Source organism: Mobula birostris, chromosome 2 (assembly GCF_030028105.1).
Source record: "Mobula birostris isolate sMobBir1 chromosome 2, sMobBir1.hap1, whole genome shotgun sequence".
In the NCBI taxonomy this organism is placed as follows: Eukaryota; Metazoa; Chordata; class Chondrichthyes; order Myliobatiformes; family Myliobatidae; genus Mobula; species Mobula birostris.
The window spans coordinates 207,095,164-207,121,566 of record NC_092371.1 but is presented as its reverse complement, the minus strand read 5'-3'; the positions used below and the strand labels follow the sequence as shown (position 1 = coordinate 207,121,566).

General features: G+C 39.6%; 1 long non-coding RNA gene across 2 annotated transcripts in view; it reads right to left on the bottom strand.

The window, feature by feature from the left end:
• Nucleotides 1–3,901: 3,901 nt before the first annotated feature.
• LOC140210051 (uncharacterized) overlaps nucleotides 3,902–26,403 on the bottom strand; it is a 34,643-nt gene continuing 12,141 nt past the window's right edge. The window contains exon 3 of one of the 2 annotated variants that reach the window (XR_011889138.1): nucleotides 3,902–4,710. This is a non-coding gene — a long non-coding RNA (uncharacterized lncRNA). Of the gene's footprint in view, nucleotides 4,711–10,000; nucleotides 10,211–26,403 lie in introns of those variants that run through there. The other variant, XR_011889137.1, reaches the window with a different exon arrangement.

The following is a 26,403-nucleotide window of genomic DNA, read 5'->3' as shown; positions in this document are numbered from 1 at the left end:
CATCTCACAAAGATTTGAGCAGGAACTCTGGCTGGGTTTTCTCCTTTCTAGCCTTGGGGCACTAAAACAAATTGAACCACTGCCAATAATTCTCAGCTAACTCCAGCCCACTCAGCACAATACAAACATGGGATCTGCTTGATCTTGGGGCAGAAGGCATACCAGCAGTGGGGAAAAGGCAAAAATGGAGAAGGTTTATTTAGTACTCTATATTAAATGTTGGGAAGCAGTAAGGTTAGCAGGTGAAATATGAGATTATATCATCATTCTCAAAGCCAATGTTCCTTTTTTTTATGTTTGGGGGGGGTCACTGTGCTTAAAGGCAGAACTGTAACTGACAGTTGCTCCACAGGACAGCAATCTTGGCAATGAAAGGGAGCTGGAAGCTGCAAGCTGCACAAGGGAAGTGCCGCTGTCAGCATTCCTTCTATTCCAAAGGGACAAGGAGTGTTTTCCCAGCTTTTAGAAGAAGCCTTTTGCTTCCCACTGTATCAGTGAAAGACATCTCCCAGCCTTCCTACACACCACCTGATCTCGATCAACTTTGACCTGCGGTGTATTTTGAACAGCCCCAGTTTCCTCAGCTCTGGGCTCCTGCTGCTGCATTTCACTCTCAGAGTCTCAGAGGCTGTTCATTTGGATGACCTGAGTATAAAATTCAACAAAGAATATTATAAATGAGGGAATTTGCCTTCTAGAAGCACCCCATCCATGTAACCACACTGGAAAGATCAGGACTGGTTTTCAAAAATAGTGTTTTGCTTATTTTGTTCCCAAAATTTACTGAATATATTATACATGATTGGTGAAAGTTGCATGCCTGGATTGGTTTTAGGTCTATGATGGTGGTTCAAGTTTTACGATTTATTTGGATACAGTCCCATTCTTGTCTTGCATACTTATTGACATGACATTGTAAAAAGGAGGCACAGTTTCTTCCTTGGTTCTTGCAGATGTTGGAGTTTAAAACTGCATTCCTGGCTTTTTGCAGCATTTCATCAGGGCTTTCCTTTGCTCTCTCCAAAGACCAACTGCATGTGGTATGGAGATTACTGGTGCTTTTTTGGATCTTATATCAAATATTGCTACCTAATCCCAGTCCAGGCACAGCAGGCTCACACCTGTGGCTGATTGAATCCTCCTGGACTACAAAGAGCTAATTTACAGCATTCAGGATACAGGCATAACTGCAGCTGGACTCCAGCAGGGAAAGGAAGTTGTACATCATACAGTGCATGTTTACTTCACAAGCAGGAGTATACTCAATATGTTGCTTGTATGATAATTGTCAAATAAATGACACAATACATTCATTTACTTGGCATTTTCTAGTTACGTATTTTGATCATGGAGCAACAAGCATGAATTATTTTATCATAACCTCTGCCCTTTCCGCACCAGGTGGGTTACAGCCATTTCTTCCCACTCGCCATCAGCAATTGAAATTTAAAAATTTTACTGCTACATTGAAGAGAGTAAAAGTACAAATGAACCATAAAACAAATGTAATAAAGTTATAAGTGTATTGCTTGGCACATCACTTTTCTGATTTTTTATTCTCTGGAATTACTCCCACCGGAGCTTTGCGAAACAATTAGAATTTTTGGCTCTCTGCTCTAAATGTTTCTGCTGGCATAAAGGTCTCACCATTTTCACAATAGAAATAGATTATTCATTAATCATTGTAATGAATTGTCTTGTCCCTAATGAGCTAGTTCAGAAGAACCCAACGCATATTATCATTATGTGCTCTTGGCAATCTCAGGAGCAGTGAAATAGATTTGACAGTGAGACAATTTCTCTGTTTCAGCTGTGAACCCAGTAAATTTTAAACTCACTGTTGAAGGACTTTGTATAGCCCTTTTCACAATATATCAAAGTGTTCGCCCACCAGTAAAATACTGGTGAACAGTTGTCATTTGTGTTAGGTACACCACAGACGAGTTTTACATAGCAAGCTCCCATAAACAAAGACGTAATAATAATCAATCAGTCCAAGATATTCAGGAGATAAACATTTGCTGGTGTTCACATTATAATGCCTCTGATTTCCTTTCACGGGATTGTATAAATGCACCTGAGAGACCAGGAGTGGCTGAAGTTTAATGTCTCACCTAAGAAATGGCACCTCTAATCATGTCAATCGTGATCAATTTATTTTCGTGTTTGAGTCTCAGGAGTAAGACTTGAACTCGTGATCTGATGGCTTGAAGAAGAGAATGTTATAATGTGAGCCAAGTTTGATAGAATAACTGCACACTTACCCTTTTCCTTTCAAGGTATTAATTTTCAATGATGTGGTCTTTAACTAAAAGAGGAACTGTAACTTGATGAGGAATTTTTAGGAATATTAACTCAGCCTTTTCCCCTTTATAAGACCTTTACTTGCATCCTTCATTTGGAAATTAGTTTACTCTGCAAGTTATTCTAAGTGTGAGTTTATTAATGATGTAGCACTATCAATGGAACATGGCTGCTCTTGTAAATCACTAAGGTCCCAATTTCACTTTTCAGTTAGTGAAGGTTAAGAATGGGGAAAGAAATAGACAAATGAAGAAGTGGTGAGAATTATAGTCAAACCTGAAAAGTAAATGAAGATGGGAAAATGGAAATAATGAGAAGAAAAGAAAAATCATAAGAAGTAAGGTAAAAAGACAGAAAACAATATTAAACCATTTGTAGAATAAGTATTAGTCTTCCTTTTTAAAAAATTGACCACATGAGACAGGAGAGACTGCTCAGAGACAGTGGAAGCTCTTCGTTGGCTGTGAAGTGTTCTATGACACCCTACAGTGCTGTTTAAATTCAAGTCTCTTTTTTGTTTAGTAGGTTATTGGAAAAGGTCCACCCGTCTTAGTGAAAAAGTATTTAATGATGTCCATCACACCTCAAGGAATATCTTGGAAGTAGCCTTGGACTCCAGGGAGCTGCCTTGCTGAACCCTAACCTGGCAAAATTTCACTAGGAAATGGCTAACTCCTCTCCACTTTCGCATCACCACCAGGCAGACTACACAGTAAAAGATTAAAGTACCTGAGAATGGTCAGCCTTTTGTGGACAAGTAGTCAGCCGTAGCACACTTTTGGCAATGATCTTGCTGCAGGATTAAATTCCAATCAATCATTGGCAAACCATCAACACTGGCAGTGCAGGAAGATGCTGCTCTATAATTGTTTCTGGGCTACTTTTTGTCTGAGCAATGCTCTTAATCCTTCTGCCTTGCAGTGTCCCCACAAAATCATTTTGTTAAATCATTAGGATAAAACTTCTCTGTTCTACATATGGCCTGGAGACCTACCTGAAACCTATATCTCGGCAGCCCTCATCAATTTTGAAACGCTTGATGGAATATAGATGCTTTCTAGCTCAAACAAGCAGTTCTTCATATGTTATCTGTGTAGATTAGAACAGACTGTACTAAATGTGTGCTTGCTCCTTAACTGTAACCATTCAGTATCATAAATCTTTCTCTTATGGACCCATGCTAAGCAAAGAGGAAAACCTGCAGAGATGGTGCTCGTTTGAGATGTAACCTCCGGACTTCACTCACACTGCCAGGAAGGAGCCTTCCCAGTCAGCAGCAAATTGCAGAAGCTTGGCCAGAGCACATGGTTGAGTTTCCAGTGCATGTTGTTTGTGAGTATCATTTCTCACTGGTTATTCCTTTAAAATCCTGTTCGGGCAAGATCACTAAATTTTTTTTTTAGATTATGAAGACACATAGTCCTCTTTTATTGTCATTTAGTAATGCATGCATTAAGGAATGATACATTATTTCCTCCGGTGTGATATCACAAAACACAGGACAGACCAAGACTGAAAAAACTGACAAAACCACATAATTATAACATATAGTTACACAGTCATAGTCATACTTTATTGATGCCGGGGGAAATTGGTTTTCATTACAGTTGCACCATAAATAATAAATAGTAATAGAACCATAAATAGTTAAATAGTAATATGTAAATTATGCCAGTAAATTATGAAATAAGTCTGGACCCTCCAAGGGAGGAGTTGTAAAGTTTGATGGCCACAGGCAGGAATGACTTCCTATGACGCTCTGTGCTGCATCTCGGTGGAACGAGTCTCTGGCTGAATGTACTCCTGTGCCCACCCAGTACATTATGTAGTGGATGGGAGACATTGTCCAAGATGGCAAGCAACTTAGACAGCATCCTCTTTTCAGACACCACCGTCAGAGAGTCCAGTTCCATCCCCACAACATCACTGGCCTTACGAATGAGCTTGTTGATTCTGTTGGTGTCTGCTACCCTCAGCCTGCTGCCCCAGCACACAACAGCAAACATGATAGCACTGGCCACCACAACAGTGCACAATACCATAACTTGGTGAAGAAGTCCATGAGCACAGTAAAGTTCAAAGTTTCTCAAATGTCCCACATCTCACGCAGACGGGAAAAGGAAGAAAAACTCTCCCTGCCATGCCGACCACAATCCGACTCTGAGTCATCCGAAAACTTTGAGCTCTGATCAGCTCTCGGACACCGAGTACTGAGCGTCATCTCTGTCCGAACGATTCGACCTTCTTCTCAGTCGCCAAAAGCAGGCAAGGCCGAGGATTTTGAGGCCTACCCTCCGAAAGATTCCCGACCACACAGTAACGACCGCAGCGAATGGGCGTTTCGGAAATTCCTCCAGATGTTCCTCTGTGCTTTCACGTCCATTCTCCATCAAATCAGAATTTCACCTTATAATGGCAACAATTTGCATTTATACAAAAAGAAAGATACATTGATATTGCATTCTTCGTAACTGTAGGACAGCACAACTCAGAGACATTAGTTTTAAAGGATTGTCTCACACAAATACTGTATGACTATTAAGAGGGCTGGTGAAAATTACCACATAATAATTTTTATAATGTCAGTTGAGGATAAATTTTAGCTGAGACTTCAAGAAATTTTTCCATTACTTTGTCAAAATAGGGGCCATGGGATACATTTTGTCCACCCAGGAGGGTAGATAGGAGCTTGATTTAAACTTCTTGTCTCCTTTCCTTCTACTGTAAATTTGATTAACTAATTCAACATGATCTTTCTAGTTATTTATAAGTACTGCACTTTAAAACTGTTCCATTTCCTTTTAGTTTGAAATGTTTTAATAGAGCTTTAGATCTGATATTTCTTGACGCCACAAAGACAATTGATAGATCCTGGATTTGCCTCCACAACACAAGGGAGGCAAAAAGTGGACTGTAGGTTTGCTTGGAGATCTTAAGTAATTGAAGAGAGTAGAACATCAGATTTTAATTTAGAGTTACTCTGCTAAACTGGCCTTTGCACCCCAACAAGCCTCACTGGTCAGCAGCCCACCTACTTAACCCTAGTCTAATCACGGCCACATTTGGGAACAGCTTCTTTCCAACTGTCATAAGACTGCTGAACAGATTCTGACCTGCATCTGGGCCGTACCCTCCAAATATCTGGACCTGCCTCTCGGTTTTTTTGCACTACCTTACTTCCCATTTTTCTATTTTCTATTTAAGATTTATAATTTAAATTTTTAATATTTACTAATTTTAACTATTTTAAATATTTTTAATATTTAGTATTTGTAATCCAGGGAGTGGGAAGCGCAGAATCAAATATCGCTGTGATGATTGTACGTTCTAGTACCAATTGTTTGGTGACAATAAAGTATAAAAGTATAAGTATTTACAACAGGCAATTAACCTACAAACAGGTATGTCTTTGGCACATCAGAGGAAATTGGAGCACCTGGAGGAAAGTCACGTCTTTATGGGGAGGACATACAAACTCCTTAAAGATGGCACAGGAATTTAACTTTTGACCGCCGAAGCCCCAAGCTGTAATAGTGATGTGCTAACCACTACGCTACTGTGGTTGGATCAGTGTGAAAGAATATAACAGTTACTTGCCCGTTGTGCTTATCCATGGCTGACTGGATGATCCTGCAAGATTCTCCAGCATGGTGAATGAAAGATCCCACATTAGAATAAAGGTAAGGGCAGGGTGAAATGGATGAATATAGACAAGAATATTGGTTGATGCAAGCAAACAATTTTGTTCCAATAGGCTGCAAATGTCTTCCATTTTCTGATGTGCTGCACTGAACCTCGGAGACAAGTATCTGAAAATGTGAAAATGTTGATGAGGTACTTTGGCTTCATACCATTAAGGGTGGCTATGAGCATCCGAAGCCCTTATCACTAATTGCCTTTCTGCTGAGCAGCTGCAGATATAAGAGGAAGGTTGCTGATCTTTGCAAGGTGCCTGCAAATGTCCATTATCGATCCCACTAAATTTGACCTTCAACAGCATTTTTGATTAAATGGTCATGAGGAGCTTCATTACTCCTTTAACAAACAAAGACCTCTGAAGTCTAAAAGGTGACCTGCAAAGTTTACAAACTTCAGCTTTGATTCTAACTGAACTTTCTTTGAGGTTTGCTATGTGATCACGTACTGTAACTTCCATGAAGAAAACCTGCAACTAAAACTTGGAAACATTCCACATACTTCGGAAATGAATTAAAACAAAAATATAGTATTTAGTATTTCCATTTTCCATATTGTAAAAAAATTAACCAACATCCATAGTTTGGAAATTATATTTGTCACTTAAGTCAAATATAACCACCTGCAAACTTCCCAGCTGGTCGCACTGAAATGTATTTGGCCTGATTAAATTGAAGGAACTGTATCTGATTTATCCATTTGTGTCAAACATTTGGAATAATTTTTAGATTTTTTATGTTTCTTCTGTCACAAGTAATAATAGTGACCTCAGCAGAGAGCATGTATTTTCTTAATATTTATATTTTCTTATATTTTTCTTAATATTTATAGAGTCTGAATGCAAAAATATATATATTTTAAATACCTGCAGAAGCAGTAAATAATCTAAATAAATAGAAGGTGAAGTTATCTGATTCTTTCCTACGGATATGTCTCAGTGAGATAATGATAAGCTTCCATGAATTATTGAGCTATGAAAAAAATTGAAAATGGGTGCACAGTCTGAATGTTGTGTACATGTCTGGCCATTTAGAATTACAAATGGACAGAATTACTCGAAACATGAACTTGTCTGAATGCTTCTTCCCACTGCGTCATGCTTCTCCATTTGGGGTGGCATATTTGCAAAATGAGATATGGTAAGTGCTCAATCAGCAGTCTGACTTTAGATGGAAAACTGGCAAGTTCAGTTGCCCTGTGAGACTTCTGATTTCCTAGTCATTCAGTTATTAGAGAATTACACCTACACTGCCCTGTCATCAGAAAAACCAAAGGAAGCATTTAGAAATAAAATGTTTGGCAAGTTGATATGGTGGACCTCCTGGAGCTCTGAGAGAATTTGTTTTAACAAAATACTAATATTGCACATGAATCCAGACTTTGCAGAAACATACTGCGTCACAACAGAGACCTTGCTCATGCCCAGGCTTTGGCCAATTGATTACGTAGGAATCCAATCACAAGCCAGAGAAAATCTGCAGATGCTGGGAATCCAAGTAACACACCAAAAATGCTGGAGGAACTCAGCATCCATGGAAAAAAGTACAGTCGGCGTTTCAGGCTGAGGCGCTTCAGCAGGACTGGAGAGAAAATGAATGAGGAGTAGATTTAAAAAGTGGGGGAGGGGAGAAAGAACCACAGGGTGATAGGTGAAACCGGGAGGGGGACGATGAGGTAAAGAGCTGGGAAGTTGATTGGTGAAAGAGATACAGGGCTGGAGAAGGGGGAGTCTGACAGGAGAGGACAGCAGGCCATGGAAGAAAGAAAAGGGCGGGAGGAGCACCAGAGGAAGGCGATGGGTCACAAGCAAGAGAACATCTACAGGTAACACACATCAAAGTTGCTGGTGAACGCAGCAGACCAGGCAGCATCTCTAGGAAGAAGTACAGTCGACGTTTCAGGCCAAGACCTTTCATCAGGACCCTTCCTGTTGTTTGCGAAAATCTACAGGTGCCTGGAAATCACAAAGAAGAGAAAATCTGTAGATGCTGGAAATTCACAAACAAGAGAAAATGCACACTCAGGTTGGAGGAACAATATTTTATATTCCATCTGGGTAGCCTTCAACCTGATGGCATGAACATCGATCTCTTGAACTTCTGATAATGTTTCCCACCCACTCCCCCACCTCCTTCACCTTTCCCCATCCCCTTTTCCGTATCTCACCTCCTCTCCTTGCCTGCCCATCGCCTCCCTGTGGTGCTCCTCACCCCTTTTCTTTCTTCCATGGTCTTCTGCCCTCTTCTATCAACTTCCCAGCTCTTTACCTCATCCCTTTCCCTCCTGGTTTCACCTCTCTACCCTCCCCCACCCTTTTAAATGTACTCTTCATGTTTTATTTCTCCAGGCCAGCTGAAGGGCCTCGGCACAAAATATCGACTATACTTTTTTCCATAGATGCTGCTTGGCCTGCTAAGTTCCTCTAGCATTTTGTGTGTGATTATGTTGGATATTCATCGCATCCATGGAACAGTCTCTGCTCTGTGTATCCAGTCTGTTCCCCTTCCCTTACAAAATGATAATAATTTGGCATTTTGAGAGGAAGTGCTGTTAGTGTTTTTGGTTGTGTATTTTCAGAAATTAATTGGAAATCAACAGAAGAGAAAGCCCAAAAATTGCAGCAAAATATCTCATTGTTTAACGAGATTAAATACTTATATGTATTTATTAACTCCTTTCTGGACATAAATTCCACTTGTCAAATATTCACAAAGTAGAAGGGAAGAAAGACCTCTGATACAAAACAGATCACAGGTTCTCAAATTAACATTTGCTCGGTGTATATTGTCCCTCAGCCTAGTTTTATCTGTTGTGGAGAAGAAATGCTATTGTGCTTTTTTCCTCCACAAATCCTGACTCATTGCAGTGTTTTCATATTTTCATATTTTCAAGCTCATCAGCACTTATGACAGATGCCATAACATCTGTCATGCACCTAACCATGACACACCTAGAAAACAAGGACACTTGTTTCTGCTGTTTCCGGATTTCAGTTTAGCTTTCAGCACTATTGTTCCACGGACCTAGGTGAGCAAACTTCTACTCCTCAGATCAGGTTCGCTACTGTGCAGCTCGGGGTTGGACTTCTTGACAAACAGATTTCAGATAGTCAGGATACACAACTGCTCCACCCTCCCTATCATCCTCAACATCAGCGCACCCCAGGTCTGTGCGCTGAGCTCATTGCTCTGCCCTGCACACTGCCCACAAGTAACCGTATGATCAATCACCCGAATAATACATGATCAGGTTCACCGACGACATGACACTGGTGGAGCTCACCACCAGCAATGATGAGATGGTCTACCGAGAGGAGGTGGAAGAGCTCGAGGTCTGGTGCCAGGCAAATGATCTCTTCTTTAATGTCAACAAGTCAAAGGAGATGGTTTCTAACGGCAGGACAACTCACACCACTCACATCCCTCTTCAGATTGGCGGCACAACAGAGGAAACTGCAAGCAGTTTCACACTTCTGAGAGTACACTTTACACACAACTTCTCATGGTCCCAGAACACAGCCCATGCAGCCATAGCTCACCAATGCCTCTATTTTCCGAGGAAGGCGAAGAGAGCTGGATTATGCACATCCATATTCACAGTATTCTACAGATGCTCAGTAGAGGGCATCCTAACAAGCTGCATCACTGCTTGGTACAGGAACTGCACTGCAACAGACAGGAATGCTCTTCAATCGTTAGTCAAAACTGTCCAAAACATCAGTGGGACCAGTATACACATCATCAAAGAGATATATATATATATATATATATAGAAATGTGTCAGAAAAGGACCAGTAACATCATGAAGGACCACCAGACTTAACAAATCAGAATCAGATTTAATATCAGTGGCACATGTTGTGAAATCTGTTAACTTTACTGCAGCAGTACAGTGAAAGAGGTGATAAATAAATATAGAGTGGGCACATGGCCAAGTGGTTAAGGCATTCGACTAGCAATCTGAAGATCATAAGTTCGAGCCCCAGCCAAGGCAGCGTGTTGAGCACTTAATCACACAGTGCTCTGCAACAACACCGGTGCCAAGCTGTATCAGCTGTTGCCTTTCCCTTGGACAACATCGGTGTCGTGGAGAGGGGAGACTTGCAGCATGGGCAACTGCCGGTCTTCCAAACAACCTTGCCCAGGCCTGCACCCTGGAGAGTGAAGATTTTCCAGGCACAGATCCATGGTCTCGCAAGACTAACGGATGCCTTAAATATAGAGAAAAAACTGAATTACATTAAGTATATATGTGTCTATTAAATAGGTTAAAATAAGTAGTACAAAATAACAGAAATAAAAAGTGAGGTAGTGTTCACAAGTTCAATGTCCATTTAGAAATCGGATGGCAGAGGGAAGAAGCTTTTCTGAATCTCTCAGTGTGTGCCTTCAGGCTTCTGTACCTCCTTCTTAATGGTAACAGTATGAGGAGAGCATGTCCTGCCTGGTGGTGATTCCTAATGTTGGACGCCGCCTTCATAAGGCACCACCTCCTGAAGGTAGCTTGGATACTATGGAGGCTGGTACCCATGATAGATTTGACAAATTTTACAAGTTGCTGCAACTTATTTTGATCTTGTGCAGTAGCACCACCGCAACCCCCACCCTCATTCCCCCTCCATACCAGGCAGTGATGCAGGCAGACAGAATATCCTCCATGGTTTATTTGTAGAAATCTTCAAGTGTTTTAGTTGACAAAACAAATCTCTTTAAACTCCTCATGAAAAATAGCTGCTGTTTTGACCTTCTTTATAGCTGCATCAATATGTTGGGACTAGGTTACAACCTCAGTGATATTGGCATCCAGGAACTTGAAATTGCTAACTCTCTCCACTTCCCATCCCTCTAAGAGGATTGGTTTATGTTTTTTATCTTACCCTACCTGAAGTTCACAATCAGCTCTATGGTCTTGCTGACGTTGAATGTAAGGTTGTCGCTGCAACGCCACTCACCTAACTGGTGTATCGCACTCCTGTACGCCCTCTCATCACCAGTTGAAATTCTGCCAGTTGCATCATCAGAAAATTTATAGATGCCATTTCAGCTGTGCTTAGCCACATAGTCATGGGTGTAGCGAGAGTAGAGCAGTGAGCTAAGCACACATGCCTGTAGAGTACCAGCGTTAATTGTCAGCGAGTGGAGATGTTATTTCCAATCCGCATAGATTGTGGTATTTTGGTTAGGAAGTCGAGGATCAAGTTGCAGAGGGAGGTACAGAGGCCTAGGTTCTGTAGCTTTTTGATAAGGCTGTTGGAATAATGGTGTTAAATGCTGAGCTATAGTCAATAAACAGCATCCTGACATAGGTATTTTTCCCAAGACAGCTACTTTCAACCAGACAACAAGGCTGATCAACACGTCCACCAACTAACTCAACCAGGACCTCATTATTTCCCTCCTGTGCCTAGCACCACTTTATGGACATGCAATGAATTTATGTATAGAAGCTGTCTTATGCATTTATATTTGTTGTGTTTTATTATTATTATTATTACGCTCTTTATCTTTTGTGTTTTGTTTGTGCTGTATTAGATGCGGAGTAACAATCATTTCATTCATCCAACACTTGTTTAAGGAAATGACACTACACAATCTTAAACTTACTATTCTTCAGTTTGTTCCTGTTCCAAAGAAAGACAAAGTCATTGGACAATGATTATAAGCCAGTTGCTCTGACTTCACTAATTATGAAAACCTTTGAATGTCTGATATTGGCTTACCTTAAATCCACTACTGATACTTTTCTTGTCCCACTAGTTTGCTTACAGAGCAAATCACTCTGTTGAGGATTCAGTTAATTTATGCCTTCATTACATTCTTCAACATCTGTACTCCCCCAACACCTAACTGTGGATTTTGGTTCTGTCTTCAGCACTATTGTTCTAGAGTGAGCTGACCCAGCTAGCTGTACCCTACTGTATCTGTCCGTGGATTATGAGCTTCCTGACAGGAAGGAAACAGGGTGGGCTCCTACTTGTCCGATCTGATGTCTGTAAGCACAGGCTCTCCCCAGGGAGGTGTGTTCTTTCACCCCTCCTGTTCTCACTTTATACAAATCTCTATACCTCCACAGGCAAATCCATTAAAATCCTAAAGTTTGGGGATGACACGACTGTAGTTGGTCTCATCTCTAATAAAGGTGTGACATGCTGTCAAAGAGAGGTAGACTGTTTTATATCACAGCGTGCTCATAAGAACCTGGGCCTTAATGCTATCAAGACAGTGGATCTGAGGATTGACTTCCACCAACAACCCCCTACCTGCCAACCCCCCCCAACCCCCCGTTGGAAATTAATGGTCAGGCTGTATCTGTGGCCGTCTCAAATTCCTGTGGACTACCATTACCAATACATTGAAAAGGGACAAGCATGTTACGCTCATCGTTAGGAAAGCCCAGCAAAGGTTGTTCTTCCTACGCCAGCTTAGGAAACCGAACATCTCAGGGTATATTCTGATGAGTTTTTACCTAGCCATCATTGAGAGTGTTGTTACTGTTTGGTTTCTGGCCACCTTCTCCTCCTCCAAGTCCAGCATGCACTCTGCAGAGATGAAGGGTCTTGGCCTGAAACGTCAACTGTTTACTCTTTTCCACAGATGCTACTTGGACTGCTGAGTTCCTCCAACATTCTGTGTGTATTAATTTGATTTCCAGCATCTGCTGATTTTCTCTTGTTTATGATCCTTGGCTGTCAGCAACTGACATTAAAAGACCAGTTCATTTGCAGAGCAAAGAAAAGAGCTGAAAAGGTTACTGCTGACTCCACCCACCCTAACAGTCACCTATTCACCAAATTGCTGTCAGGGAGATGCTACGTCCATCAGCACCAGGACTGCACATCATCTCCAAAGCTTCTTTTCTGTAGCTATCCATCTTCTCAACAAAACTCACTCAGATGTGATACACTAACTGACCCTGCACAACATCTGTCAAATGGTTTTTCATGCTCTCCTTGATCTGTTGGTAATTATTTAGTCTGTTCATATGTTCACATTTACTTAAGGTTGATTACTGACATTTGCAAAAATTGTTGATTGCTCATAGCTGTTTGCACGATTATCTTGTCAATTGTTGGTTGCTTATGTGTTGTCTGTTCTGGTATTGTCCTATATTTTATGCTTGGCACCAAACCATAATCAATTCTGGTTTGTTTCACATATTGGCAAAAAAAATGATTCTGATTCTGTGAGCTATCTTATGTATTCATATCCATTGTATGTTATCATTACTACTATTATTATTGTGCTCTTTATCTTTTGTGTTTACTTTGTGCTGCATCAGATCCAGAGTAACAATAATTTCATTCTCCTTACACTTGTGTATAGGAAAGGACATTAAACATTCTTGAACTTATTATTCTTCAGTCTGATTTTCATCTCACAAGGAGATCTAATCTTCTGCCTGTATCTGCAGACACATTGAACTAAGTTTAAAAAATAAATACATTTTAAATGCTGCCTTTTGAAGGAAATTGCAGATATAATTGTTTAGTCTTAGATTTCAAAATTATGAAATAGCAGTAGGTTAGCAGTTGAGAATGACATAAGGAGATAAGACAATCTTGTCAGTGCTTCTAAGCTAATGTTAATATACAGTCTGCCTCTTTAAATTTATTACGGTCATCCTGACCAGTGTAACACTATGCTAGAAGTGCTGAAATGTTGATCTTTAATTGATCCCAAAGTGATGATTCTGTGAACTCGAGGTTTATTGATCTGACACTTCTCACCTTCCCCAAGTGAAGAAGGTCAGACTTCATTATAAATGCATTTAAAGTAACAGAAGGACAAGAAGTAAAACCACACCTTCAAAAGTAAGCAATTACTTTACTGCCTAGCACCTTACATGTACAATCCAGGCATGTTTACAACACAAGTTTACTACAAATAACCATAAAGATAAGGAAACGAGCTGTAAAGGCAACCTCACTGGGAGTGAGAAGTCAACACATTTTTTAATAGACAGAGAGTCTCTGGACTTGAAATTACTCAGAAACATGCATTACTTAGAAACCAATGAACCTGAACAAGAATTAGCAAATCAAAACAGCATTTGACATTAAATATGGATTACACTCATCATTATTTACATTTTCAAGATCAGTCCAGAATGCATTTATTATGTTACACAGAAGCTTCTTTGATTTGGACTGACAGACAGTGACTTGCGTAAATGAGGAATTAGTGATCTGAAGGGAAAAAATAAAATCCCCTTAGGGTAAAAGGATTGTAACAATAACAGAACTGTATTGCTTGAACTGAGCTACTTTATAAACCCTGCATGGTGCCTTTTTCCACAGGGTTAAAATAACAAATCTATAAGTAGCTCTAAAATGGTGAGAGAATACACCCACAGACATGTCTTATTTTATTAAAATCATGGTATGTGCATAGAATATAAACCACTTTCTGTATAATGAATAATTCTCTTCCAAAGAATTCATGTGTCATACATTTTTAAATGACATCCCTGTTATTAATATATTCTCCTTTTATTCATATTAACATAATGTTAAGGCTTTTTCTATGAGGGTACTGGCATTCAAAAGCCTCTAATCAATGAACTATTTACTTAAAAGTGTAATTATAGATTACCTACAGATCATGTGAAGACAATGCCTGCTTTTCTAAGAAAAGCTAGAAATAGATCCACTGTTGAGTTTTGTCACAGCAAGAGAAACTTTGCTAATGCTTGGGCAGAATGGTGAGAGAAGGTAGATCTAGACACCTCTGTTAAAAGTTTACAAGAGACATTCTCAACACTAGTGAAGTAAGCTACTCCTGTCTGGAAAATAAATCTGTTGCTATTAAACCACCGGCAAATAAAAAAAAGTGCTTTATTCCACTGTTGTATCATATATCCATGAATAAGTACATTTCTCTGAGTAGGAAGAAGATGATTTTTAACTTTACTGTCCACTTACCAAGTAGTACAAACAAGTGCAGATTATGGTCTAACCATCAACTGTAAAAAAAACAAATGTATGGTAATATCAAAACAGCAGGATACTCCCAACACACATAAAAGTTGCTGGTGAACGCAGCAGGCCAGGCAGCATCTCTAGGAAGAGGTGCAGTCGATGTTTCAGGCCGAGACCTGACGAAGGGTCTCGGCCTGAAACGTCGACTGCACCTCTTCCTAGAGATGCTGCCTGGCCTGCTGCGTTCACCAGCAACTTTTATGTGTGTTGCTTGAATTTCCAGCATCTGCAGAATTCCTGTTGGTTGAGCAGGATACTCCCAACGGCCAATTGTACATCGGTAACCAAGAGATTGAACAAAAGACCAGCTTTAATTACCTTGGTAGCCTTGAAGGAGACTAGTGTTGAAATTGCAGGGGCCCTGGCTGAAATATTTAAAATGTTGCTGTCTACAGGTGAGGTGCCGGAGGATTGGAGAGTGGCTCATGTTGTTCCGTTGTTTAAAAAAGGATCAAAAATTAATCTGGGAAATTATAGGCCAGTAAGTTTAACGTTGGTAGTAGGTAAGTTATTGGAGGGAGTACTAAGAGACAGAATCTACAAGCATTTGGATAGACAGGGGCTTATTAGGGAGAGTCACATGGCTTTGTGCGTGGTGGGTCATGTTTGACCAATCTATTGGAGCTTTTCGAGGAGGTTACCAGGAAAGCGGATGAAGGGAAGGCAGTGGATATTGTCTACATGGACTTCAGTAAGGCCTTTGACAAGGTCCCACATGGGAGGTTAGTTAGGAAAATTCAGTCGCTAGGTATACATGGAGAGGCGGTAAATTGGATTAGACATTGGCTCAATGGAAGAAGCCAAAGAGTGGTAGTAGAGAATTGCTTCTCCGAGTGGAGGCCTGTGACTAGCGGTGTGCCACAGGGATCAGTGCTGGGTCCATTGTTATTTGTCATCTATATCAATGATCTGGATGATAATGTGGTAAATTAGATCAGCAAATTTGCTGATGATACAAAGGTTGGAGGTGTAGTGGACAGTGAGGAAGGTTTTCAGAGCCTGCAGAGGGACTTGGACCAGCTGGAAAAATGGGCTGAAAAATGGCAGATGGAGTTTAATATAGACAAGTGTGAGGTATTGCACGTTGGAAGGACAAACCAAGGTAGAACATACAGGGTTAATGGTAAGGCACTGAGGAGTGCAGTGGAACAGAGGGATCTGGGAATACAGATACAAAATTCACTAAGAGTGGCGTCACAGGTAGATAAGGTCGTAAAGAGAGCTTTTGGTACATTGGCCTTTATTAATCAAAGTATTGAGTATAAGAGCTGGAATGTTATGATGAGGTTGTATAAGGCATTGGTGAGGCCGAATCTGGAGTATTGTGTTCAGTTTTGGTCACCAAATTACAGGAAGGATATAAATAAGGTTGAAAGAGTGCAGAGAAGGCTTACAAGGATGTTGCTGGGACTTGAGAATCTCAGTTACAGAGAAAGGTTGGATAGGTTGGGACTTTATTCCCTGGAGCGTAGAAGAATGAGGGGAGATTTGATAGAGGTATATAAAATTATGATGGGTATTGATAGAGTGAATGCAAGCAGGCTTTTTTCATTGAGGCAAGGGGAGAAAAAAACCAGAGGACATGGGTTAAGGGTGAGGGGGGAAAAGTTTAAAGAGAACATTAGGGGGGGCTTCTTCACACAGAGAGTGGTGGGAGTATGGAATGAGCTGCCAGATGAGGTGGTAAATGCGGGTTCTTTTTTAACATTTAAGACTAAATTGGACAGATACATGGATGGGAGGTGCATGGAGGGATATGGTCCGTGTGCAGGTCAGTGGGACTAGGCAGAAAATGGTTTGGCACAGCCAAGAAGGGCCAAAAGGCCTGTTTCTGTGCTGTAGTTTCTATGGTTCTATGGTTCTATAGCTTTATATCACAAGATGCTAGAAGTAAAGTAGAAATAAAAAGAAGAATTGCTGTTGCCAAAACCAACTTCCAAAAAATGAAACCCATTTTTACCAACAGACACAAGGCTTAGGCTTCTAAAATGTTACATCTGGTCAATCTTGCTGTATGCCTCCGAAACATGGACTATAACACCAGAACTCCAAAGAAACTTAGAAGCAACAGAAATATGGTTTCTTAGGAAGAATACTGAAAATATCATATAAAGATAGGGTAACTAATGAGACAGTACTCTAACGTGCCCATACAAAAAGATCTTTAATGAGAACATTAAATGAGAGGAAACTTAAATTCCTGGGCCATGTCATCAGAAAGAGAGAAATAGAATGCCTTACATTACAAGGCCATATGCCTGGGAAACACGGAAGAGGAAGGCAAAGAAGAAAATATATGGACACTGTGAAAGAACTAACAGATTTAAGTGTGTGAGATATCATTGACGCTGCATGAGATCGTTCGATGTGGAAAGCCATGATCACCCAAGCATGTAACGCGCAAGGCACATGAAGAAGAAGAAGTCCACTTACCTATGAGTTTTTAGGAAGAAAGGTAGATTACTTGTTAAAAGAAAAATGATTACCAAATATCCCTTCATCCATGCTGCATGTACTGTAACACCATAAAGAAGAATATTCAAATTTGAAATTCTTTTTCAGACCTGCCTTCAAATTGAATAATGGTATCATAATTCTACTGTGATCAATGCTTTTATGAAACTTTCTGTTCCTTTGCTAGTTTTGGAAATTGGATGAGTTATGAGCAATGAAACTTAATTAGGATATAAAATACAGATAGCCACCCTGAGTTTGTCTCAATCAAGTCCTTCCACTCTTAATGATTCTCTTCACGTTTTTCATTCTCAGTCTGATAAGTAGAAATGCAAGGTTGAATAGTGTATTGCATATGTTGGTAATCTTGGCATAAAATTAACAGTTTGTATTTACTTGGCTATGATACTCAGTGCAACAAAGAACATATAAATTTTACAAGTACCAATTTTTTCAAATTTGCATTTAGTCACACGCTCATAGAGAAGAAAACAAAGTTGTTTGTCTCCATTTACTAACTAATCAAAGTTCATATTTCAAAGTGAATTTATTATCAAATTATGTATATGTCAACTTCATTCAAGCTCCCTTCAGCTGCCTTCTCACGTACTTTCCTAGTACTTTCTTCCTTTTATGAACTAACTTGCTTTCTCTTAAATAAATATATTCTATCCAGAATAAAATATACCATATCAAAAACACTAGAAGATTTGTCTGTGACCCTTCTTCAGGACTAATAGAATTGAATCTAGAGAATTGTAAGCTACTGTGTTTGAGAAGGTCTTAAAGCACAATGAAATATACAGTAAATAGGAAGATATGGAGTGAATCTGATGCTCGTTCTTAGGCCAAAATGTTAACTATCTCTTTGACTCCACTCTTGCTGCCTAATCTGAAGCAGTTTGTTTTTTTTTGCTCCAGATTCCAGTATCCTTGCTCTCTTGTGGATCTGAGATATGAAAAGATGTGGAGCCACGGAGGTTTCCTGGAGCATTTCTATATATCAGTATCAAATTTGAGTTAAAGGGAATTACAGAGGCATGAGAGAAGATTTGGCCAGAAATGACTGGAAAAGAACACTGGCAGGGATGATGGCAGAGCAACAAAGGCTGGAATTTCTGGAAGCAATTTGGAAGGCATGGGATACATACATTCCAAAGAGGAAGAAGCATTCCAAAGACAAGATGACACAACCATGGCTAACAGGAGAAGCCAAAGCCAACATAAAAGCTAAAGAGAGGCTATATAATAGAGCAAAAACTTAGTAAGAAGTTAGAGGATTGGGAGGCTTTTAAAAAACAACAGAAGACAACTGAAAAGGTCTCATGAGGAAGATAAAGAGGGAATAAGGAAGTAAGCTAGCCAATAATATTAAAGAGGATACCAAAAGTTTCTTCAGATACATAAAGTGTAAAAGAGAGGTGAGAATGGATATTAGACTACTGGAAAATGATGCTAGAAAGGTAGTAATGGAGGACAAGGAAATGGCAGACAGACTGAATAAATATTGTCCATTAATCTTCACTGTGGAAGGCTCTAATAGTATGGTGGAAGTTCCAGGTGTCAGGGGTCATGAAGTGTGTGAGGTTACCATTACTTGAGAAAATGTTCTTGGGGAAGTGAAAGATCTGAAGGTAGATAAGCCAATTGGAGCAGATGATGTACACCCCAGGGCTCTGAAAGATATGGCTAAGGAGAATATGTATGCATTAGTAATGATCTTTCAAGAATCACTAGATTTTGGACTGGTTCCAGAAGACAAGAAAATAGCAAATGTCATTCCACTCTTGAAGAAAGGAAACTATAGGCTGGTTAGTCTGACCTCAGTGGTTGGGAAGATGTTGGAGTCGATTATTAAGGATGTGGTTTTGGGGTATTTGGAGGAACATGATAAAATAGGCTATAGTCAGAATGGTTTCCTCAAAAGAAAACCTTACCTGACAAATCTGTTGGAATTCTTTGAGGAAATAACAAGCAGGATAGACAAAGGAGAATCAGCTGATGTTGTGTATTTGAATTTTCAGAAGACCTTTGACAAGGTCCCACACATGAGGCTGCTTATCAAGTTATAGAAACATAGAACATAGAAAACCTACAGTACAATACAGGCCCTTCGGGCTACAAGTCTGTGCCAAACATGTTCCTATCTTAGAAATTACCTAGAGTTACCTATAGCCCTCTATTTTTCTAAGCTCTATGTATCTATCCAGGAGTCTCTTAAAAGACCCTATCGTATCCGCCTCCACCAACATCGCCAGCAGCCCATTCCACGCACTCACCACTCACTACTTAAAAAACTTATCCCTGACATCTCCTCTGTACCTACCTTCAAGTACATTAAAACTGTGCCCTCTTGTGCTAGCCACTTCAGCCCTGGGAAAAAGCCTCTGACTACCCATACGATCAATGCCTCTCATCATCTTATACACATTTATCAGGTCACCTCTCATCCTCCATCACTTCAAGGAGAAAAGGCCAATTTCACTCAACTGTTATGAGCCCATTATATTTCAGGGAAGATTCAAACATGGATAAAGCACTGGGTGATTGGCAGGAGGCAAAGAGTGAGAATAAAAGGAACCTTTTTCTGGTTGGCTGCTGGTGGCTAGTGATGTTCCACAGGGGTCTGTGTTCGAAGTGTTTTGTTTACATTATATGTCAATGATTTGGATAATGGAATTGATGGCTTTGTTGACATCAACATAGCCTTGAAGAAATAGAGAGGCGACAGGAGGATTTAGACAGATTATGAGAATGGGTGAAGAAGTAGCAGGTGGAATACAGTGTCGGGAAGTGTATGGTCATGCACTTCGGTAGAAGAAATGAAAGGGTTGACTATTTTTTAAGTGGAGAGAAAATACAAAAAAAAACTGAAGTGAAAAGCAACTGGGAAGTGCTTGTGCAGGATCCCCTAAAGGTTAATTTGCAGGTTGAGTCTGCGGTGAGGAAGGCAAATGTAATGTTAGCATTAGTTTCAAGTGGACTAGAATAGAAAAGCAAAGATATAATATTGAGACTTTATAAAGCACTGGGGAGGCCTCACTTGGAATACTGTGAGTAGCTTGGGCCCCTTATCTTCAAAAGGATGTGCAGAAATTGGAAAGGGTTCAAAGGAGTTTCACAAGAAAGATTCCAGGTTTGAACAGCTTGTCATATGAAGTGCACTAGATAGATCTGGGCCTGTAATCTCTGGATTTCAGAAGAATGAGGGGTGACCTAATTGAAATCTATTGAATAGTGAAAGGCCTTGACAGAGTGGATGTGGAGAGGATGTTTTCTATGTGGGAGAGACTAAGACCTGAGGACACAGACTCAGAATAGAGGGACGCTATTTCAGAACGGAGATGAGGAGGAATTTCTTTAGCCAGAGAGTGGTGATTCCATGGAATTGTTTGCCATAGGCAGCTGTGGAAGCCAAGTCTTTATGTATGTTTAAGGCAGTGGTTGATAAATTATTGAATGGTCAGGGTATGATGAGATATGGGGAGAAGACAGGAGATTGAGGCAGAGAGGAAAATTGGATCAGCCATGATGAAATGGTGGAGCAGACTCAATGGGCCAAATGGCCTAATTCTGCTCCTATGTCTTATGGTCTTATATCAATTAGGGTATCAAGAGAAGTTAATACGATGTACTATGTCAATATCGGATGACTTCCTTTGCTAGCCAAGGCATAGGGTTGCACTAGAAAAGTATATAATATTTCTTGGGGCCTCAAGTGAGTGAGTTCACATCTGGTCACCACATTACAAGAAAGATATGACAACACTGGAGAGGATGCCGAAAAGATTTACAAAGATATTGGGAAGACTAAAAAACTATAGCTGTGAGAGGAGATTAGATAAGCCTGTTTTTTTTGGGAGCAGAAAAGATTTTCCTGAAGGATTTAAAATTAGGAGGGGCCTAGATAAAATAAATATGGATAAAACTGTTTTCCTTCACCTGAGGAGCCTGAAACAAGGGGTCATGAATTTAAAATTCTTGACAAAGGTTAGAGAGGTGATGAAATTATCTTTATTTATCTAGGGCAGGATTTCTCAACAGGGGTTCTACATGAGGTCTCTAGGGACTATGTGAAGGATCACCATTAAAAAAAAATCATTTTTTTGAACTTTGTGTGAGCTTACAGTGGTGGGCAGTGACTGAGCAGCCCCATTACCAGTCTCATTAGAGGTCTTTCAGCCCAGTATGGCAGTGCATAGCAAGACTGTGTTTATTTGGTTGAGTCCATTCTCAGTTTTTGACACCAGTTAGGAGAGACCATTGATAATTGGTGAGCGCTGTATTACACAGAGGGGTGGACGGTAGGCTGATGAGGAGCGTGAGTTGTATTTTCCGAGCATTAAATGAACTCACCCAAATTGGGCTGTGAAGTCAGCCTCTCCTTCCCAAATTACCTCTCCTAACTTCCCCTTACGCGCCGCTGACTGACTTACAAGAGCGAACAAGCTCTAGCAATGTAGTAGAAAATTGGAGGGAAACTTTCATTCTTAAGAAGGTATTTTTATGCCCCACTATTCAACTGCTGGCCTGCTGCTTTGCTGTTGTTGTGAATGTGGCAACATGTGGTTTGTGTAGCCTAGAAGTGAATTGTATTGTGAAGTTTTTGTATTTTTGTGGTTTTCTCATTTAGTTATTTATTATGCTGTTCTTATTATGCAAGAGTGAACACAAAAAAAGCCCGTCTTTAAAATGAAAGCTACTATCAATGGGTTTTACATGGACTGGTGTTCCGAGTTGTCCGATTCCATTGTTCCTAGTCTGTGGCAAACAACTTACAAATGCAGCAATGGCTCCCTCAAAGTCGAAAAGACCCTTCAATACAAATCACAGCCATATGACACGTGAAAGTGCTAATTATTTTAAACAACAAATGGAATCTCAAAACGGAGTAAAGCCTTTGTTAATAAAATCCGAGTCTGGAAGAAGACTCAGGAAGCAAATTATTTTGTAGCAGAACTTGTTAGACAAAAAAGAAAAAGTCATACAATGGTGAGAACCTAATAATTCCAGCATGTAACATTATAGTGGGCAAAATTCTAGGACAAGATGCAATATGAGAAATTGAAAAGGTTTCGCTCTCAAACGGTATGATAAGTCAATGCATTGATGACATGACACATGATGCTGAAGAGGTTTTGTATGATAAACTGAAAATAACAGCTTCACTATCCAGGTTGATGAGTCAAACAGATTTTACCAATAAGTATCATGTTGTAGCATTTGTAGACTTGTAAATGATGGTGAAATTCAAGCAAACTTTTTCTGTTGCAAAGAGCTGTCCGAAACAAGCAAATCCCAAGAGAGATTTAATGTTTTGTCTTCATATCTGGAAACAAAAGGTCTGTCTTGGAGGAACTGTGTTGGCATCTGTAATGATGGTGCCCCATCAATGGTTGGCTTCATGAGAGGTTTTGTTTCTCTCGTTAAAAAAAGAAAATCCTAATGTTGTCACAGCACAGGGCACAAATAAGTTTTCGTGTAGTAAATAGCATTAGTTAAAATCAGCACAACATTTATTTCAATGGAATCTACTGAGCCTAACTTTGAAAAAATTAAATTTCATTTTGGCTTAATCCAGTTATTTAACAGAAATTTGTTTTGTTTGTCTTAAGAGTTTTTCAAATTTATGAAATGGAAAGAAAAGAAAGAGATTAATTTCAAGAAAGGTAAGCAAAGCTGCTTTTTTCAGGAAATATTGGCTAAAAATTCATTTTCTACTCAAAAGAGCATTGGATTATTATATCAGCAACTTACTGATCACACCAACGCAGTGTGAGCTGTAGATATATAATAATTTTTACGCAGGACTTCCCTGAGATCTGGAAATTATTTCAAGGGTTTTTCCAGGGCAAAAAGGTTGAGAAAGGGTGTGGTAGCAGCTTGTAACTCATAGCTTTGAAAAGGTGGTGGAGATAGAAACCCTAATCAGATTTAGACAGGATTTAGATGTGTTCTTGAAGCTCGAGGGCTCCAGATGAGGTGCTGGAAGTTCAAAGCTGGCTGAGGGTTCTTTTACAGCTGCCATCAGCTGTAGGTCAAATGGACTTGTTCTGCATGGTAAATTGTTTTATGACATGAAGTTTCTGCTTATTCTAATAGGAATGTAGATTACATTCTTTTCAGTTATGTTTCTTTCTTGGCACTATAATCCCATCCAATATACTCCTGTCCATTATGGGGATGAGATGTAAACATCAAGGTTAATGAGTTACTTTGAAGTAAAATGCTATTTTACATACATTAGTGTTTCAAAAACAGCACATGACTGTTATTTAAATACCTCAATGTGATTATGCACATCAAAGATATAATCTTTTCTGGCCAAAAATACTTCCTCCTTCTTCAAACTATTCTGGTGAACTATTATGCAGTATTTCATTTACATCACTTCACAGTCCTATAGTGGAATATCAGGTAAGATTTTATGCTTAATTATTATACAGATGAATAATTTTTAAAACCAATGGAATTCAGCCATATTAATGTGGACAAATAAAATGAAGAGATAATTTCAATAATGTCTAATTCCTTAATGAAGTAGAAACTTCCTATGACTGCCAGACGAGGTGGTAAATGTGGGTTCTTTTTTAATACTTAAGAATAAATTGGACAGATACATGGATGGGAGGTGTATGGAGGGATATGGTCTGTGTGCAGGTCAGTGGGACAAGGCAGAAAATGGTTCGGCACAGCCAAGAAGGGCCAAAAGGCCTATTTCTGTTCTGTAGTTTCTATGGTTCTACGGACTCCTCACAGGAGTGGTTTATGATAAGAAAATTAACAAGCACATAATATTAGTGTAGATGCTCAAAACTTCATTCAAGAGATACATTTTATAAATACGTTAAAGGAAGAAAGAGTGTGGATAGGAGTAGGAATGGATTACCAAAGATTAGGGCCTTGGTCACAGAAGACACAGCCAGTTAAAAAAATAAATAATTAAAACGGGTAATGATCATGAGCAAAGAATTGGTAACTCAAAGGGTGTAGTGGACAGAGATATGGAAAAGTGAGGAAATAAAATTGCGTTAAAGTTCAAGGATTCTAATACTGCAATTTTGCTTAGCTGAAAGCCAGTGCAGATCAGCACACACAAAGATGATGGGCAAGCAGGACTCAGTGTAAGTTAGAACCACAAACTGGCATTCCTGAGTCAGTATCACAAGTTTAAACATGTTTCAGAATTATTATCATTGCCCTGGTATCTACACTTCCAATGTGCCAAGGTCATTTGTAATGGGAGAAAATTTAACTCCAGAACAACAAGAAGAGAAATGTTAACACGTTGAAATTCCATGACATGATCCCAACAAGTGTAGACAAAAATACAAGTACTGCCAGTCTCTGGAGAAAGAGGTCAGTTATGTATTGTAAATATCGCAATGATAGATTTTTAAAAATTCAAGTTATTTTTCTAAATGTTTGTGAATCCTGGCAGCTGAATGAATGTGGGAAAGTTGGCCATTATTGACTATGCTGATAATAGCCTCACATTAACTGGATTCTTTTCTAAATGGATAATTACAACATCTGCGTGCATCCCTTTTTATCCTTGATTTCATTACATGCCTTACACTGGTATGTTCTAAAATCTATCACATGATAATCCTTCAGTCACGACCTAGCATACCAGTTTTGTTTGTTCCAGACCCATTAGGCTGTAAGATTCTACACCCACCACCCCAATTTCCTGCCAGCAGCTGGAACTCAGCTCTCATACAGTGTTAGCTATTGGCTGTTGAAACGTGATCATTAGAGGGTGCATTAACTTGGCATCTCACTACAATTTCTCTGCTTCCAGCAATAGCTGGTGTCAATTATGTCATCTGCATTTGCTTCTGTTGTCTGCAACCACACCCTATGGATGTGCTTGCCAATAAGAGGAAAAACACTTCATCGTTAAACCTCCACAGCCTCCTAGGCTCACCAGTAATTCCAATGCTTTCAAATCAAAACCACAGCCTCCATTTTCTTCAAAAAGCAATTATTAGTAATGATTCAGCTGTCCCCAGTTACCGCAGTCCCACCGGACCCAACCATTCCTCTGTACGTATAGTTGAGCAATGTTCATACTGAATGGTGTGCCAGACTTTAGGGAACTGGCAGGATACTCCTGTTCTTATTTTCTTGTGTACCTGTCTCATTACCGTCCCTTTCTACTGTGCATCACCATTTCTTTAGCTACTTAATTACTTTTTTTATTCTCCTATAAAAATGTGTCAGCAAATGTCTTCAATAAAAGTGTTAATTCTTGTTTCTCCCTCCACTGCTGCTGGATGACCTTTTATGTTTCTGGCTTTTTTTTTGTTTTATTTGACATTTCCATCATCTATGATGAATGAAAATCAAGAAAAATATACATATTTGAAATCTGAGACAACAGAAACATGCTAGAACATAGATGAAATGCAAGGTCTCCAAGCTTTCCAGTGAGTTGGAATTGGAATTAGAACTCGTCATTGTCACATATTATGGTCAAATGTACAGAGATACAGTGAAAAGTTTGTCTTGGTTACTATTTGTACAAATTAGATCATTACACAGTGCATTGAGGTTGAAGAAGGGAAAACAATAACTGAGGGGAATAAATTGTAACAGCTACAGAGAAAGTGCAGTGCAAGTGAATATGGTGCAAGATCATAACAAGATATGTTGTGAGGTCAAGAGTCCAATTTATCATGCACTGATATGAAAGTAAAAGCAAGGATATATTGTGAAGAGTCCTGAAGAATAGCCTTGGCCCAAAACACGAATGTACTCTTTTCCAGAAATACTGCCTGGCCTGATCAGTTCCTCTGGCATTTTCTGTGTGTTGTTTGGATTTCCAGGTTCTGCAGATTTTCTCTTGTTTGTGAAGAGTATTTGATGCTGCAAAGAGATACAGATAGATTGAATGGGGAAAACCTGGCAAATTGTGTTTAATTAATGGCTTTAAGGTAAGGGGTGGGAAGTTCAAGGATAATATTAGA